Source organism: Colobus angolensis, unplaced genomic scaffold (assembly GCF_000951035.1).
Source record: "Colobus angolensis palliatus isolate OR3802 unplaced genomic scaffold, Cang.pa_1.0 Scaffold7, whole genome shotgun sequence".
Lineage (NCBI taxonomy): Eukaryota > Metazoa > Chordata > Mammalia > Primates > Cercopithecidae > Colobus > Colobus angolensis.
The window spans coordinates 9,443,239-9,448,931 of NW_012120709.1; positions in this window are offsets into that span (position 1 = coordinate 9,443,239).

Below are 5,693 nucleotides of genomic sequence, written 5' to 3' on the forward strand. Positions count from 1 at the left end.
TTAAACCTTGTTTCATATAGCCTCAGGATAACCATCAAGTTGAGAGAGGAGGACATGGGTATGAGTAAGCAAAAAGATCATTCTTTGGAATCATATATAGGAAATAACTAGAATATGGAATTTAGAATATGGAACTAAAAGCAAATACATCAGAAAGCCTACTAAGTTTGGAAAAGAATTACATTGTTAAATAAACCATGTGCCTGGACCAAAAGACACTGATTTTTTGAGCCTTAAAACAACTATCAAGCTCCCGGAGTTTCCCCAGAAGGAAGCTCAAATAACTTATCTTTTTAGTTTGTAGGTTGCTGAACCATTAGGAGCTACGTTTCAACCCGATAGAAACAACTGCATCACATGGATACCTTAGAGACTCCTCTCTGTTCTCTAACAAAGGACTTCTCCAAATGTGTCTTCATTGACTTCACAGCCCCATTCCTGACAAGAACACTAGACACAAGATAGGAATAATTTCCAGTAGTTTCAGTGAATGTGGTCCTTAAAGGTGTAAAATCTCAAATTTCACATTTGATTAGATATCTTTAGGGACTAAAGGTGCCAAGCCAATGCTTGAAAAACGAGAATTGTAATTTGATCTCTTTTACTTTAAATTTATCCTGAGCTACCCTGCTGAGTAGGTTGACACTGCCAAATTTTTGATGTTCTATTCTCATAGCAACAAGCTGTGATGTCAGAGAGTTATTTTATCACAGAATCTATCCAAAAAGATGCCAGGCTGTGAAGCAGAAAGCTCTGATTTAATTGCATGTTATTCAACAATCGTTTTATGTAAATAAAACTGGAGATAGAAAAAAAAGACTCAAAATAACAATTTATGTGAACATCTTTATTAATAGTTAACATAGTGTAAAAAGCTTTCCCTTCAGCATTTACATCAGTGGGTATGTATTTCTTTTTAAATGACATTAAAGGACATTCAGGGAAGACTATTTCCTGCAAATAACAGATAAGCTAGATAATGCACACAGTAAAGAAAGCAACTTCAAACCATCTAAAAGTATAATTAGCATCCTCATAGAGGAAAAGATTAACTAGTAATGTGTTTTGAAATTGTTTATATTAAGGGCCTTAACACAGTTTTACTAGCATACTTTACTATCCTGAATGGCAAAATTAAAAGCAATATCTTTACCAGACAAGTGATTATCACATAATATGGTGTAAGTGCAAAAAATTTCATTAAGCTTTACAAACCTGCAAGCCTTCTGGGCCTGGTAGACCTTGTAAATTAGTGAAGTGGCCTGGGTGTAACACAATGGGGTAGGTGGGTACCATGGCTGAAGCCAAGTGCATGCCCTATCTGCAGAAGTCTGGATGGGTTAGATTAGGCCAGAACAACAAAGAAGCCAAAGAAGCCCAGTTGTTTAGGACAGCACAATTTTCTTGCTTGTTCATACTACCTGTTCAAGGTCAGCTGGAGACTCTGTTCTTTGTCATGAGCGCAGCCACTGTCTAGAACACTACTGGTTATTGTGGCAGAGTAAAAAGAAAGAGCACAGCTTCTTTGGCTTAGTGAAGCAGGATTTGTTTTTGTTAATTTGAAAAACAGTAGGCTGGGCGCAGTGGCTAATGCCTGTAATCTCTTCACTTTGGGAGGCCAAGGCAGGCAGATCACTTGAGGTCAGGAGTTTAAGACCAGCCTGGTCAACATGGTGAAACTGGTATATTCTCTACTAAAAATATGAAAACCAAAAAAGTTAGCTGAGTGTGGTGGCAGGAGCCTTTGATCCCACCTACTCAGGAGGCTGAGGCAGGAGAATCGCTTGAGCCCGGGAGGCGCAGGTTGCAGTGATCCAAGATCGTGCCACTGCACTCCAGCCTGGGGGGCAGAGTGAGACTCTGTCTCCAAAAAAAAAGAAAGACAGAGAAAAAAAAAACATTAGAAAGCATGGTAGTCATTAGGGTTGCTCTCAAATATTCCATAATTCTCCTTTTGTGTACAACGTATGGTTTCACTTACCTGCCCACTTGCAGCTAGATGTGACTGTGTAGTTTGCTTGGCCAATAAAATGTAAATGGTAGTGATGTGCAGAAACTTTGGGAGCCATTATCTACTTTTTTACATGTTCTCTTTTCCCTCAATCCCAGTAAGATGTATTGTCAAAAAGCAATGTGACTACTTAAGATAATTTTTATATAAGGTAATTATAATCACAGCTCAAGAACTAGAAACAGTTTTTACTAAGTACTTGTATAGCATCACAAAGCTATACTTTTAAGAATATATATATATATATATATATGTATTTTCATCCCAAGACTGGTATTCATTTTATTTTAAAAGATAACAGTTTTAGAATAGTCTGCTGTATTTCCTACAAGCCTTGCTATTAATATTTAAATGTATTTAAAAGTGACTTTGATATGTAATTTTTCAAACATGAAGCACTAACATTCAAATAAATGATATTTATTATCTGATAGAAAAGTTAAGATTTAAATTATTTAAATATACTGTCTGGATGTTCTCATAATGAAACACAGAAATATTATTTGCAGGAAGGAATACTACCCCTTGATTTTGTTCTCTTCTAATGACTGTTTCTGGTTCTCTTGTTAGAGGAGATAGGTGAAAATCATCCCCAAATTATCACATTTCTGGGTATTCTCCCCCTCTTCAATGATAATGTCATAGGACATCATTGGGGGAGGGGGTGGCAAGAGTACAGATGTAAGAAATATCTTCAACTACATGTTACAAACCAATGAAGACTAACATCCTTGCTTACATATCTCCTTCCTCTTTCCTTGTATATTTTCAGTGCAATTGACTGCAGGAAGAACTGGCTCCCTGCTAGACCCAGAAGTAATGGTTAGCAGCTATTCACTGATTTAGAAAGTCAGAAGATATAGAATTCCTTTTATTCCACAAAGAGTCATAAAAATGTGTAAAGGTAAATATATTTAAGTATTTGAGGTAAATATCAGATTTCAGTGTAGAGTATCATCTTCGTTTGTGGGCTGCTATAGCAAAATATCTTGGACTGGGTAATTTGTAAATAATAGAAGTTTATTGCTCACAGTTATGGAGGCTGGGAAATCCAAGATGAAAGCAACAGCAGATTTGGTATCTGATGGGAGCCTGTTCCTCCTAGGTGGTGCCTTCTATATGTCCTCGTATAATGGAAGGGGTGAACAAGCTCTATTGGGCCTCCTTTATAGGGGAACTAATCTGATTCATGAGGGCTCCATCCTCAAGACCTAATCACCTTCCAAAGCCCTATCTCTTAATAATATCACACTAGGGATTAAGTTTCAACATATGAATTTGAAGGAACATTAAATGATCTGCATTACTCAGGGTTCTCCAGGGAAACAGAATCAACAGGGTATAAACAGATATTTAAGAGGATATTTATTATGGGAATTTCCTCACGCAATTATGGAGGCCAAGAAGTCCCATGTTATGCTGTCTGCAAGTTGGAAAACCAGGAAAGTTGGTGGTGTAATTCAGCCTGAGTCTCAGGACCTTGGAACATGGTGTGCCGCTGGTATAAATTCTGGTCAAAAGGCCCCAAAGCTAGGAGTTTTGATTTTCTAGAGCAGAAAATGGATGGCCCACCATGAGAAGACAGCAAGTTCACCCTTCCTTGCCTTTTTGTTCTATTTGAGTCCGTAAGGGATTGGATGATGCCTGTCCACATTGGTGAGGGCTATCTTCTTACTCAGTCTATTGATTCAAATGCTAATCTTTTCCTGAAACACCCTCAAAAATACAACCAGAAACAGTGTTTTACCAGCTATCTGGGTATCATTTAATCTACCAACTTGACTAGTATTTTTTCCCTTAAATTTACTAAATTACAAGGTATCTATTTAATAAGTAGGGCAATATTTTATAACCAACACTATATATTTAACGTATTTGCCAATGTTTATCAAACATAATGGGTAAAATGGAAAAAAAATCTTTATCCTATATTCACTTTCATGGAATAGATGCTGATACCTTAGAAATCATCTAGAAGGCTAGATTTCTGGAGGAACTTGAAATGTTTTCAGGGGACCTTGTGAGGTCAGAACTTTTTTCACAATAGTAGTGAAACATTATGTATCTCTGCCGCTGTGCTTGACATTTTCATTGATGGTGCAGTAGCAACGGCAGCTATGGTAGTCAGAATTGTAGGAAGGCCCCAAGGCCCCTGCTCTCTGGTGTGCACACTTTGAAGAGCCCCCTAACCTTGAATGTGGAGGAAATCTGTGAATATGATGGTATATCACTCCCATGCCTAGTTTACTCATCAGTTGACTTTGAGCTAATGAAAAAGGAGATTATTCGTTAGGCCTGATCTAATCAAGTGAACCCTTAAAAGGAACTGGCTTCTTCCTGTTACAAAAGAGATTTGAAGCACAAGGGAGCTTAGATGTGTTAGGAAGTTCTCTACTGTTGGCTTTAAAGATGGAGGATAAGAATGTGGGCAATATCTAATTGCCGAGTGGCCCCAGCTGACATCCAGCAAAGACATGATGACCTTAGTCTTACAACTGCAAGAAAATGCATTCTGCATCAACTGTAAGAGGACTCTAAGCTCCAAATGAGAATGCAGCCTGGCTGACATCTTGATTTATGCCTATGAGACCCTTAGCATATAGCAGCTAGCCTCCTGACTTATCAGACTTTCAGCTAATACATGGGTGTTATTTTAAGCCACTAAATTTGTAGTAGTTTGTTACACAACAATGAAACACAATGCAGTGGCTAAAACAGCTGGCAAGTTGACACAAATCAAGGGTGGGGCACCAAACTGCTTTAGTAATCATCTATTCTCCACATGCATGCATTCACTGGAAAATATTTCAGTTTCATTTAAGAATCTCCTGGATAAAGGAGTAAAATGTATTCCTTTTATTAAATCTTAAACCTTCAGTACTAGTCATTTCAATATTTTGAACAATGAAATAGTATACCGTAAAACACTCTGTTGCATTGAAGTATTAATAATGGTTGTTTCAAGGAAAATAATTTTGTGATTGTTTGAGTTATGATCTAAACTAGCTGTTCTTTTTTCATGGAAGACCAATTTTACTTGAAAGAATAACAACTAATGTTATTCAGACTTTGATATTTGGCAGAAATTTTTCTTAAAAATGAATGAAATGAGCTTATCACTTCCAGGGAAACAACTGACCTTATTTGACCTAACTGACCAATGATAAAATTCAAGCGTTCCTGCAAAAATTAGATTCTTGGATAACTTAAATTCTCTACTGTAAGTTTGACAACCTTTCCATACATGAAGACTTTTTCTTGGCCAGGCGAGGTGGCTCATTCCTGTAATCTCAGCACTTTAGGAGGCTGAGGTGGGAGGATCACTTCAGTACAGGAGTTTGAGACTACAGCGAGGTATGATGAAGCCACTGCACTCCAGCTTGGGTGACAGAGAAAGACCCTGTCTCTAAAAAGACTTTTTCTTATGAGATCAGTGGTGTATTAATAAATGTGATTTTTAAAAATATTGTATAAGGAAATGTATCAATATTTGGAAGATCTTCATAGTTTAGTGAACCAATATTTTCTAAATGACCAATGTATGATGTTATGAAATTATGTGAGAGTAAAAGATACATTGAAATTGCTAGAAAACCAATGGATTTTAATGTAACTGAGTATGAAATATTCATTGATCTGGTCCCAAATTCTAAATTTTAACTATTCTTTAAGAAACTACTAC